The 12,989-nt window shown below is 47.8% G+C and overlaps 1 protein-coding gene across 1 annotated transcript in view; it reads left to right on the top strand.

Moving 5' to 3' along the window:
- LOC118384071 (histone-lysine N-methyltransferase, H3 lysine-36 specific-like) overlaps positions 1 to 12,989 on the top strand; it is a 103,583-nt gene that overhangs the window by 65,504 nt on the left and 25,090 nt on the right.

Here is a 12,989-nt window from a genome sequence, read left to right on the forward strand (position 1 = left end):
GGTGAGAGTAGTTCCATTGGGAGAGTAGTTCCACAGGTGAGAGTAGTTCCATAGGTGAGAGTAGTTCCATAGGGAGAGTAGTTCCATAGGTGAGAGTAGTTCCACAGGGAGAGTAGTTCCACAGGAGAGTAGTTCCATTGGTGAGAGTAGTTCCACAGGGAGAGTAGTTCCATTGGTGAGAGTAGTTCCACAGGGAGAGTAGTTCCATTGGTGAGAGTAGTTCCATTGGTGAGAATAGTTCCACAGGGAGAGTAGTTCCACAGGGAGAGTAGTTCCATTGGTGAGAGTAGTTCCATTGGTGAGAGTAGTTCCATTGGTGAGAGTAGTTCCACAGGAGAGTAGTTTCATTGGGAGAGTAGTTTCATTGGGAGAGTAGTTTCATTGGGAGAGTAGTTTCATTGGGAGAGTAGTTTCATTGGGAGAGTAGTTTCATTGGGAGAGTAGTTTCATTGGGAGAGTAGTTTCATTGGGAGAGTAGTTTCATTGGGAGAGTAGTTTCATTGGGAGAGTAGTTCCAGTGGGAGAGTAGTTCCATTGGGGAGAGCAGTTCCATAGGGAGAGCAGTTCCATAGGGAGAGCAGTTCCATAGGGAGAGCAGTTCCACAGGGAGAGTAGTTCCATTGGTGAGAGTAGTTCCATTGGTGAGAGTAGTTCCATAGTGAGAGTAGTTCCACTGGGAGAGTAGTTCCACTGGGAGAGTAGTTCCACTGGGAGAGTAGTTACATTGGTGAGAGTAGTTCCATAGGGAGAGTAGTTCCATAGGGAGAGTAGTTCCACTGGGAGAGTAGTTCCACTGGGAGAGTAGTTCCACTGGGAGAGTAGTTACATTGGGAGAGTAGTTCCATAGGGAGAGTAGTTCCATAGGGTGAGAGTAGTTCCATAGGGTGAGAGTAGTTCCATAGGGTGAGAGTAGTTCCATAGGGTGAGAGTAGTTCCACAGGTGAGAGTAGTTCCACAGGTGAGAGTAGTTCCACAGGTGAGAGTAGTTCCATAGGTGAGAGTAGTTCCACAGGGAGAGTAGTTCCACAGGGAGAGTAGTTCCATTGGTGAGAGTAGTTCCACAGGGAGAGTAGTTCCACAGGGAGAGTAGTTCCATTGGTGAGAGTAGTTCCACAGGGAGAGTAGTTCCATTGGTGAGAGTAGTTCCACAGGGAGAGTAGTTCCACAGGGAGAGTAGTTCCACAGGGAGAGTAGTTCCATTGGGAGAGTAGTTCCATTGGGAGAGTAGTTTCATTGGGAGAGTAGTTCCACAGGGAGAGTAGTTCCACAGGGAGAGTAGTTCCACAGGGAGAGTAGTTCCATTGGTGAGAGTAGTTCCATTGGTGAGAGTAGTTCCACTGGGAGAGTAGTTCCACTGGGAGAGTAGTTCCACTGGGAGAGTAGTTTCATTGGGAGAGTAGTTCCACAGGGAGAGTAGTTCCACAGGGAGAGTAGTTCCACAGGGAGAGTAGTTCCACAGGGAGAGTAGTTCCACTGGGAGAGTAGTTCCATTGGGAGAGTAGTTTCATTGGGAGAGTAGTTTCATTGGGAGAGTAGTTTCATTGGGAGAGTAGTTCCATAGGGAGAGTAGTTCCATTGGTGAGAGTAGTTCCATTGGTGAGAGTAGTTCCATTGGTGAGAGTAGTTCCATTGGTGAGAGTAGTTTCATTGGGAGAGTAGTTCCATAGGGAGAGTAGTTCCATAGGGAGAGTAGTAGTTCCATAGGTTGAGAGTAGTTCCATAGGGTGAGAGTAGTTCCATTGGGAGAGTAGTTCCACAGGTGAGAGTAGTTCCATAGGTGAGAGTAGTTCCATAGGGAGAGTAGTTCCATAGGTGAGAGTAGTTCCATAGGGAGAGTAGTTCCACAGGGAGAGTAGTTCCATTGGTGAGAGTAGTTCCACAGGGAGAGTAGTTCCACAGGGAGAGTAGTTCCATTGGTGAGAGTAGTTCCACAGGGAGAGTAGTTCCATTGGTGAGAGTAGTTCCATTGGTGAGAGTAGTTCCACAGGGAGAGTAGTTCCACAGGGAGAGTAGTTCCATTGGTGAGAGTAGTTCCATTGGTGAGAGTAGTTCCATTGGTGAGAGTAGTTCCACAGGGAGAGTAGTTTCATTGGGAGAGTAGTTTCATTGGGAGAGTAGTTTCATTGGGAGAGTAGTTTCATTGGGAGAGTAGTTTCATTGGGAGAGTAGTTTCATTGGGAGAGTAGTTTCATTGGGAGAGTAGTTTCATTGGGAGAGTAGTTTCATTGGGAGAGTAGTTTCAGTGGGAGAGTAGTTCCATTGGGGAGAGCAGTTCCATAGGGAGAGCAGTTCCATAGGGAGAGCAGTTCCATAGGGAGAGCAGTTCCATAGGGAGAGTAGTTCCACAGGGAGAGTAGTTCCACAGGGAGAGTAGTTCCATTGGTGAGAGTAGTTCCATTGGTGAGAGTAGTTCCACTGGGAGAGTAGTTCCATTGGGAGAGTAGTTCCATTGGGAGAGTAGTTTCATTGGGAGAGTAGTTTCACAGGGAGAGTAGTTTCACAGGGAGAGTAGTTCCACTGGGAGAGTAGTTCCACTGGGAGAGTAGTTCCATAGTGAGAGTAGTTCCATAGTGAGAGTAGTTCCACTGGGAGAGTAGTTCCATTGGTGAGAGTAGTTCCATTGGTGAGAGTAGTTCCATTGGTGAGAGTAGTTCCATAGGGAGAGTAGTTCCATAGGGTGAGAGTAGTTCCATAGGGTGAGAGTAGTTCCATAGGGTGAGAGTAGTTCCATAGGGTGAGAGTAGTTCCATAGGGTGAGAGTAGTTCCATAGGGTGAGAGTAGTTCCACTGGGAGAGTAGTTCCACAGGGAGAGTAGTTCCACAGGGAGAGTAGTTCCATTGGTGAGAGTAGTTCCACAGGGAGAGTAGTTCCATTGGTGAGAGTAGTTCCACAGGGAGAGTAGTTCCACAGGGAGAGTAGTTCCATTGGTGAGAGTAGTTCCACAGGGAGAGTAGTTCCACAGGGAGAGTAGTTCCATTGGTGAGAGTAGTTCCACAGGGAGAGTAGTTCCACAGGGAGAGTAGTTCCATTGGTGAGAGTAGTTCCACTGGGAGAGTAGCACCATTGGTGAGAGTAGCTCCATTGGTGAGAGTAGCTCCACAGGGAGAGTAGTTCCACAGGGAGAGTAGTTCCATAGGTGAGAGTAGTTCTATAGGGAGAGTAGTTTCACTGGGAGAGTAGTTTCACAGGGAGAGTAGTTCCATAGGGAGAGTCGTTCCATTGGGAGAGCAGTTCCATTGGGAGAGCAGTTCGATAGGGAGAGTAGTTCCATTGGTGAGAGCAGTTCCATAGGGAGAGTAGTTCCATAGGGAGAGTAGTTCCATAGGGAGAGTAGTTCCATAGGGAGAGTAGTTTCATTGGGAGAGTAGTTCCATAGGGAGAGTAGTTCCATTGGGAGAGTAGTTCCATAGTTCCATAGCGAGAGTAGTTCCATAGGGAGAGTAGTTCCATAGGGAGAGTAGTTCCATAGGGAGAGTAGTTCCATAGGGAGAGTAGTTCCATAGGGAGAGTAGTTCCATAGGGAGAGTAGTTCCATAGGGAGAGAGAGTAGTTCCATAGGGAGAGAGTAGTTCCATAGGGAGAGTAGTTCCATAGGAGAGAGAGTTCCAGGAGAGAGAGTAGTTCCATAGGGAGAGAGAGGTAGTTCCATAGGGAGAGTAGTTCCATAGGGAGAGTAGTTCCACTAGGGAGAGTAGTTCCATAGGGAGAGTAGTTCCAGGGAGAGTAGTTCCATAGGTGAGAGTAGTTCCATAGGGAGAGTAGTTCCATAGGGAGAGTAGTTCCATTGGTGAGAGTAGTTCCATAGGGAGAGTAGTTCCATAGGGAGAGTAGTTCCATAGGTGAGAGTAGTTCCACAGGTGAGAGTAGTTCCACAGGGAGAGTAGTTCCACAGGGAGAGTAGTTCCACAGGGAGAGTAGTTCCACAGGGAGAGTAGTTCCACAGGTGAGAGTAGTTCCATTGGGAGAGTAGTTCCATTGGGAGAGTAGTTCCACAGGGAGAGTAGTTCCACAGGGAGAGTAGTTCCATAGGTGAGAGTAGTTCCATAGGGAGAGTAGTTCCATTGGGAGAGTAGTTCCACAGGGAGAGTAGTTCCACAGGGAGAGTAGTTCCATTGGTGAGAGTAGTTCCACAGGGAGAGTAGTTCCATAGGGAGAGTAGTTCCATTGGGAGAGAGTAGTTCCATAGGGAGAGTAGTTCCATTGGGAGAGTAGTTCCATTGGGAGAGTAGTTCCACTGGGAGAGTAGTTCCATTGGGAGAGTAGCTCCATTGGTGAGAGTAGTTCCACAGGGAGAGTAGTTCCACAGGGAGAGTAGTTCCACGGGGAGAGTAGTTCCATAGGTGAGAGTAGTTCTATAGGGAGAGTAGTTTCACTGGGAGAGTAGTTTCCACAGGGAGAGTAGTTTCACAGGGAGAGTAGTTCCATAGGGAGAGTAGTTCCATTGGGAGAGCAGTTCCATTGGGAGAGCAGTTCCATTGGGAGAGCAGTTCCATAGGGAGAGTAGTTCCATAGGGAGAGTAGTTCCATAGGGAGAGTAGTTCCATAGGGAGAGTAGTTCCATAGGGAGAGTAGTTCCACAGGGAGAGTAGTTCCATAGGGAGAGTAGTTCCATAGGGAGAGTAGTTCCATAGGGAGAGTAGTTCCATTAGGGAGAGTAGTTCCATAGGGAGAGTAGTTCCATAGGGAGAGTAGTTCCACAGGGAGAGTAGTTCCACAGGGAGAGTAGTTCCATAGGTGAGAGTAGTTCCATAGGGAGAGTAGTTCCATAGGTGAGAGTCGTTCCATAGGGAGAGTAGTTCCATAGGGAGAGTAGTTCCATAGGTGAGAGTAGTTCCATAGGTGAGAGTAGTTCCACTGGGAGAGTAGTTCCATTGGTGAGAGTAGCTCCATTGGTGAGAGTAGTTCCACAGGGAGAGTAGTTCCACAGGGAGAGTAGTTCCACGGGAGAGTAGTTCCATAGGTGAGAGTAGTTCCATAGGGAGAGTAGTTCCACAGGGAGAGTAGTTCCACAGGGAGAGTAGTTCCACAGGGAGAGTAGTTCCATAGGGAGAGTAGTTCCATTGGGAGAGTAGTTCCATTGGGAGAGTAGTTCCATTGGTGAGAGTAGTTCCATAGGGAGAGTAGTTCCATAGGGAGAGTAGTTCCATAGGAGAGTAGTTCCATAGCGAGTAGTTCCATAGGTGAGAGTAGTTCCATAGGAAGAGTAGTTCCATAGGGAGAGTAGTTCCATAGGGAGAGTAGTTCCATAGGGAGAGAGTAGTTCCATAGGGAGAGAGTAGTTCCATAGGGAGAGAGAGTAGTTCCATAGGGAGAGTAGTTCCATAGGGAGAGTAGTTCCACAGGGAGAGTAGTTCCATAGGTGAGAGTAGTTCCATAGGTGAGAGTAGTTTCACAGGGAGAGTAGTTCCACAGGGAGAGTAGTTCCACAGGGAGAGTAGTTCCACTGGGAGAGTAGTTCCATAGGGAGAGTAGTTCCATAGGGAGAGTAGTTCCATAGGTGAGAGTAGTTCCATAGGGAGAGTAGTTCCATAGGTGAGAGTAGTTCCATAGGTGAGAGTAGTTCCATAGGTGAGAGTAGTTCCATAGGTGAGAGTAGTTCCATAGGGAGAGTAGTTCCATAGGGAGAGTAGTTCCATAGGTGAGAGTAGTTCCATAGGTGAGAGTAGTTCCATAGGTGAGAGTAGTTACATAGGTGAGAGTTGTTCCATAGGGAGAGTAGTTCCACTGGGAGAGTAGTTCCACGGGGAGAGTAGTTCCACGGGAGAGTAGTTCCATTGGGAGAGTAGTTCCACGGGGAGAGTAGTTCCACGGGAGAGTAGTTCCACGGGGAGAGTAGTTCCACAGGTGAGAGTAGTTCCACAGGTGAGAGTAGTTCCATAGGGAGAGTAGTTCCACAGGGAGAGTAGTTCCATAGGTGAGAGTAGTTCCATAGGTGAGAGTAGTTCCATAGGTGAGAGTAGTTCCATAGGGAGAGTAGTTCCATTAGGGAGAGTAGTTCCATGGGAGAGCAGTTCCATAGGGAGAGCAGTTCCATAGGGAGAGCAGTTCCATAGGGAGAGTAGTTCCACAGGGAGAGTAGTTCCATTGGTGAGAGTAGTTCCATTGGTGAGAGTAGTTCCATTGGTGAGAGTAGTTCCACTGGGAGAGTAGTTCCACTGGGAGAGTAGTTCCACTGGGAGAGTAGTTTCATTGGGAGAGTAGTTCCACTGGGAGAGTAGTTCCACTGGGAGAGTAGTTCCACTGGGAGAGTAGTTCCATAGTGAGAGTAGTTCCATAGGGAGAGTAGTTCCATAGTGAGAGTAGTTCCATAGTGAGAGTAGTTCCACTGGGAGAGTAGTTCCATTGGTGAGAGTAGTTCCATTGGGAGAGTAGTTCCATAGGGAGAGTAGTTCCATAGGGTGAGAGTAGTTCCATAGGGTGAGTTCCATAGGGAGAGTTCCATAGGGTGAGAGTAGTTCCATAGGGTGAGAGTAGTTCCATAGGGTGAGAGTAGTTCCATTGGGAGAGTAGTTCCACAGGGAGAGTAGTTCCATTGGTGAGAGTAGTTCCACAGGGAGAGTAGTTCCATTGGTGAGAGTAGTTCCACAGGGAGAGTAGTTCCACAGGGAGAGTAGTTCCATTAGGGAGAGTAGTTCCACAGGGAGAGTAGTTCCATAGGGAGAGTAGTTCCATGGGAGAGTAGTTCCATTGGTGAGAGTAGTTCCATAGGTGAGAGTCTCCATTGGTGAGGGCTCCACAGGGAGAGTAGTTCCACAGGTGAGAGTAGTTCTATAGGGAGAGTAGTTCTATAGGGAGAGTAGTTTCACTGGGAGAGTAGTTTCACAGGGAGAGTAGTTCCATAGGGAGAGTCGTTCCATTGGGAGAGCAGTTCCATTGGGAGAGCAGTTCGATAGAGAGAGTAGTTCCATTGGTGAGAGCAGTTCCATAGGGAGAGTAGTTCCATAGGGAGAGTAGTTCCATAGGGAGAGTAGTTCCATAGGGAGAGTAGTTTCATTGGGAGAGTAGTTCCATAGCGAGAGTAGTTCCATTGGGAGAGTAGTTCCATAGCGAGTGTAGTTCCATAGCGAGAGTAGTTCCATAGGGAGAGTAGTTCCATAGGGAGAGTAGTTCCATAGGGAGAGTAGTTCCATAGGGAGAGTAGTTCCATAGGGAGAGAGAGTAGTTCCATAGGGAGAGAGAGTAGTTCCATAGGGAGAGAGAGTAGTTCCATAGGGAGAGAGAGTAGTTCCATAGGGAGAGTAGTTCCATAGGGAGAGTAGTTCCATAGGTGAGAGTAGTTCCATAGGTGAGAGTATTTCCATAGGTGAGAGTATTTCCTTAGGGAGAGTAGTTCCACAGGGAGAGTAGTTCCACTGGGAGAGTAGTTCCATAGGTCAGAGTAGTTCCATAGGGAGAGTAGTTCCATAGGTGAGAGTAGTTCCATAGGTGAGAGTAGTTCCATAGGGAGAGTAGTTCCATAGGGAGAGTAGTTCCATAGGGAGAGTAGTTCCATAGGTGAGAGTAGTTACATAGGTGAGAGTAGTTACATAGGTGTGAGAGTAGTTCCACTGGGAGAGTAGTTCCACGGGGAGAGTAGTTCCACGGGGAGAGTAGTTCCACGGGGAGAGTAGTTCCACAGGTGAGAGTAGTTCCATAGGGAGAGTAGTTCCATAGGGAGAGTAGTTCCACAGGGAGAGTAGTTCCATAGGTGAGAGTAGTTCCATAGGTGAGAGTAGTTCCATAGGGAAAGAGTAGTTCCTTAGGGAGAGTAGTTCCATAGGGAGAGTAGTTCCATAGGGAGAGTAGTTCCACAGGTGAGAGTCGTTCCATAGGTGAGAGTCGTTCCATAGGTGAGAGTCGTTCCATAGGTGAGAGTAGCACCATTGGTGAGAGTAGCTCCATTGGTGAGAGTAGCTCCACAGGGAGAGTAGTTCCACAGGGAGAGTAGTTCCACAGGGAGAGTAGTTCCATAGGTGAGAGTAGTTCTATAGGGAGAGTAGTTTCACTGGGAGAGTAGTTTCACTGGGAGAGTAGTTTCACAGGGAGAGTAGTTTCACAGGGAGAGTAGTTTCACAGGGAGAGTAGTTTCACAGGGAGAGTAGTTCCATAGGGAGAGTCGTTCCATAGGGAGAGTCGTTCCATAGGGAGAGTAGTTCCATAGCGAGAGTAGTTCCATAGCGAGTGTAGTTCCATAGCGAGAGTAGTTCCATAGGGAGAGTAGTTCCATAGGGAGAGTAGTTCCATAGGGAGAGTAGTTCCATAGGGAGAGTAGTTCCATAGGGAGAGAGAGTAGTTCCATAGGGAGAGAGAGTAGTTCCATAGGGAGAGTAGTTCCACAGGGAGAGTAGTTCCATAGGTGAGAGTAGTTCCATAGGTGAGAGTATTTCCTTAGGGAGAGTAGTTCCACAGGGAGAGTAGTTCCACTGGGAGAGTAGTTCCACTGGGAGAGTAGTTCCATAGGGAGAGTAGTTCCATAGGGAGAGTAGTTCCATAGGGAGAGTAGTTCCATAGGTGAGAGTCGTTCCATAGGTGAGAGTAGTTCCATAGGGAGAGTAGTTCCATAGGTGAGAGTAGTTCCATAGGGAGAGTAGTTCCATAGGGAGAGTAGTTCCATAGGTGAGAGTAGTTCCATAGGTGAGAGTAGTTCCATAGGTGAGAGTAGTTCCATAGGTGAGAGTAGTTCCATAGGTGAGAGTAGTTCCATAGGGAGAGTAGTTCCATTGGGAGAGTAGTTCCATTGGGAGAGTAGTTCCACAGGTGAGAGTAGTTCCACAGGTGAGAGTAGTTCCATAGGGAGAGTAGTTCCACAGGGAGAGTAGTTCCATAGGTGAGAGTAGTTCCATAGGTGAGAGTAGTTCCACAGGGAGAGTAGTTCCACAGGGAGAGTAGTTCCACAGGGAGAGTAGTTCCACAGGGAGAGTAGTTCCACAGGGAGAGTAGTTCCACAGGGAGAGTAGTTCCACAGGGAGAGTAGTTCCACAGGGAGAGTAGTTCCACAGGTGAGAGTAGTTTCATTGGGAGAGTAGTTCCATAGGGAGAGTAGTTCCATAGGGAGAGTCGTTCCATTGGTGAGAGCAGTTCCATAGGGAGAGTAGTTCCATAGGGAGAGTAGTTCCATTGGTGAGAGCAGTTCCATAGGGAGAGTAGTTCCATAGCGAGAGTAGTTCCATAGGGAGAGTAGTTCTATTGGGAGAGTAGTTTCATAGCGAGAGTAGTTTCATAGCGAGAGTAGTTCCATAGGGAGAGTAGTTCCATAGGGAGAGTAGTTCCATAGGGAGAGTAGTTCCATAGGGAGAGTAGTTCCATAGGTGAGAGCAGTTCCATAGGGAGAGTAGTTCCATAGGGTGAGAGTAGTTCCATAGGGAGAGAGTAGTTCCATAGGGAGAGTAGTTCCATAGGGAGAGAGTTCCAGTAGTTCCATAGGGAGAGTAGTTCCATAGGGAGAGTAGTTCCATAGGGAGAGTAGTTCCATAGGGAGAGTAGTTCCATAGGGAGAGTAGTTCCATAGGGAGAGTAGTTCCATAGGGAGAGTAGTTCCATAGGGAGAGTAGTTCCATAGGGAGAGTAGTTCCATAGGGAGAGTAGTTCCATAGGGAGAGTAGTTCCATAGGGAGAGTAGTTCCATAGGGAGAGTAGTTCCATAGGGAGAGAGTAGTTCCATAGGGAGAGAGTAGTTCCATAGGGAGAGTAGTTCCATAGGGAGAGTAGTTCCATAGGGAGAGTAGTTCCATAGGGAGAGTAGTTCCATAGGGAGAGTAGTTCCATAGGGAGAGTAGTTCCATAGGGAGAGTAGTTCCATAGGGAGAGTAGTTCCATAGGGAGAGTAGTTCCATAGGGAGAGTAGTTCCATAGGGAGAGTAGTTCCATAGGGAGAGTAGTACCATTGGGAGAGTAGTCCATTGGGAGAGTAGTTCCATAGGGAGAGTAGTTCCATAGGTGAGAGTAGTTCCATAGGGAGAGTAGTTCCATAGGGAGAGTAGTTCCACAGGGAGAGTAGTTCCATAGGTGAGAGTAGTTCCATAGGTGAGAGTAGTTCCATAGGTGAGAGTAGTTCCATAGGGAGAGTAGTTCCTTAGGGAGAGTTTCCATAGGTGAGAGTAGTTCCATAGGTGAGAGTTCCATAGGTGAGAGTAGTTCCACTGGGAGAGTAGTTCCATTGGTGAGAGTAGACCATTGGTGAGAGTAGTGAGAGTAGTTCCATAGGGAGAGTAGTTCCACAGGGAGAGTAGTTCCATAGGGAGAGTAGTTCCATAGGTGAGAGTAGTTTCCATAGGAGAGTAGTTCCACTGGGAGAGTAGTTTCACTGGGAGAGTAGTTCCACAGGGAGAGTAGTTTCACAGGGAGAGTAGTTTCACAGGGAGAGTAGTTTCACAGGGAGAGTAGTTCCATAGGGAGAGTAGTTCCATAGGGAGAGTAGTTCCATAGGGAGAGTAGTTCCATAGGGAGAGTAGTACCATAGGGAGAGTAGTACCATAGGGAGAGTAGTTCCATAGGGAGAGTAGTTCCATAGGGAGAGTAGTTCCATAGGGAGAGTAGTTCCATAGGGAGAGTAGTTCCATAGGGAGAGTAGTTCCATAGGGAGAGAGTAGTTCCATAGGGAGAGAGTAGTTCCATAGGGAGAGAGTAGTTCCATAGGGAGAGAGTAGTTCCATAGGGAGAGTAGTTCCATAGGGAGAGTAGTTCCATAGGTGAGAGTATTTCCATAGGTGAGAGTATTTCCTTAGGGAGAGTAGTTCCACAGGGAGAGTAGTTCCACTGGGAGAGTAGTTCCACTGGGAGAGTAGTTCCATAGGTCAGAGTAGTTCCATAGGGAGAGTAGTTCCATAGGGAGAGTAGTTCCATAGGGAGAGTAGTTCCATAGGGAGAGTAGTTCCATAGGTGAGAGTCGTTCCATAGGTGAGAGTAGTTCCATAGGTGAGAGTCGTTCCATAGGTGAGAGTAGTTCCATTGGGAGAGTAGTTCCATTGGGAGAGTAGTTCCATTGGGAGAGTAGCTCCACTGGGAGAGTAGCACCATTGGTGAGAGTAGCTCCATTGGGAGAGTAGTTCCATTGGTGAGAGTAGTTCCACAGGGAGAGTAGTTCCACAGGGAGAGTAGTTCCACAGGGAGAGTAGTTCCACAGGGAGAGTAGTTCCACAGGGAGAGTAGTTCCACAGGGAGAGTAGTTCCACAGGTGAGAGTAGTTTCATTGGGAGAGTAGTTTCATTGGGAGAGTAGTTCCATAGGGAGAGTAGTTCCATAGGGAGAGTTTCCATTGGTGAGGGAGAGTAGTTCCATAGGGAGAGTAGTTCCATTGGGAGAGTAGTTCCATAGGGAGAGTAGTTCCATAGCGAGTAGTTCCATAGGGAGAGTAGTTCCATAGGGAGAGTAGTTCCATAGCGAGAGTAGTTCCATAGGGAGAGTAGTTCCATAGGGAGAGTAGTTCCATAGGGAGAGTTCCATAGGGAGAGTAGTTCCATAGGGAGAGTAGTTCCATAGGGAGAGTAGTTCCATAGGGAGAGTAGTTCCATAGGGTGAGAGTAGTTCCATAGGGAGAGTAGTTCCATAGGGAGAGTAGTTCCATAGGGAGAGTAGTTCCATAGGGAGAGTAGTTCCATAGGGAGAGTAGTTCCATAGGTGAGAGTAGTTCCATAGGGTGAGAGTAGTTCCATAGTTCCATAGGGAGAGTAGTTCCATAGGGAGAGTAGTTCCATAGGGAGAGTAGTTCCATAGGGAGAGTAGTTCCATAGGGAGAGTAGTTCCATAGGGAGAGTAGTTCCATTCCATAGGGAGAGTAGTTCCATTGGGTGAGAGAGTAGTTCCATTGGAGAGAGTAGTTCCATAGGGAGAGTAGTAGTTCCATAGGGAGAGTAGTTCCATTGGGAGAGTAGTTCCATAGGGAGAGTAGTTCCATAGGGAGAGTAGTCCATAGGGAGAGTAGTTCCATAGGGAGAGTAGTTCCATAGGGAGAGTAGTTCCAGGGAGAGTAGTTCCATAGGGAGAGTAGTTCCATAGGGATTGAGAGTAGTTCCATAGGGAGAGAGTTCCAGTAGTTCCATAGGGAGAGTAGTTCCATAGGGAGAGTAGTTCCATAGGGAGAGTAGGGAGAGTAGTTCCATAGAGTAGTTCCATAGGGAGAGTAGTTCCATTCCATAGGAGAGTAGTTCCATAGGGAGTAGTTCCATAGGGAGAGTAGTTCCATAGGGAGAGTAGTTCCATAGGGAGAGTAGTTCCAGAGTAGTTCCATAGGGAGAGTAGTTCCATAGGGAGAGTAGTTCCATAGGGTGAGAGAGTAGTTCCATAGGGAGAGTAGTTCCATAGGGAGAGTAGTTCCATAGGGAGAGGTTCCATAGAGAGTAGTTCCATAGGGAGGGAGGGAGAGTAGTTCCATAGGGAGAGTAGTTCCATAGGGAGAGTAGTTCCATAGGGAGAGTAGTTCCAGGGTAGTAGTTCCATAGGGAGAGTAGTTCCATAGGGAGAGTAGTTCCATAGGGAGAGAGTAGTTCCATAGGGAGAGAGTAGTTCCATAGGGTGAGAGTAGTTCCATAGGGAGAGTAGTTCCATAGGGAGAGTAGTTCCATAGGGAGAGAGTAGTTCCATAGGGAGAGTAGTTCCATAGGGAGAGAGTAGTTCCATAGGGAGAGTAGTTCCATAGGGGGAGAGTAGTTCCATAGGGAGAGTAGTACCATTGGGAGAGTAGTACCATAGGGAGAGTAGTTCCATAGGGAGAGTAGTTCCATAGGGAGAGAGTAGTTCCATAGGGTGAGAGTAGTTCCATAGGGAGAGTAGTTCCATTGGGAGAGTAGTTCCATAGGGAGAGTAGTTCCATAGGGAGAGTAGTTCCCTAGGGAGAGTAGTTCCCTAGGGAGAGTAGTTCCATAGGTGAGAGTAGTTCCATAGGTGAGAGTAGTTCCACTGTGAGAGTAGTTCCATAGGTGAGAGTAGTTCCATAGGGAGAGTAGTTCCATAGGTGAGAGTAGTTCCATAGGTGAGAGTAGTTCCATAGGGAGAGTAGTTCCATAGGTGAGAG

The sequence above is a fragment of the Oncorhynchus keta genome, chromosome 4 (assembly GCF_023373465.1).
Source record: "Oncorhynchus keta strain PuntledgeMale-10-30-2019 chromosome 4, Oket_V2, whole genome shotgun sequence".
In the NCBI taxonomy this organism is placed as follows: Eukaryota; Metazoa; Chordata; class Actinopteri; order Salmoniformes; family Salmonidae; genus Oncorhynchus; species Oncorhynchus keta.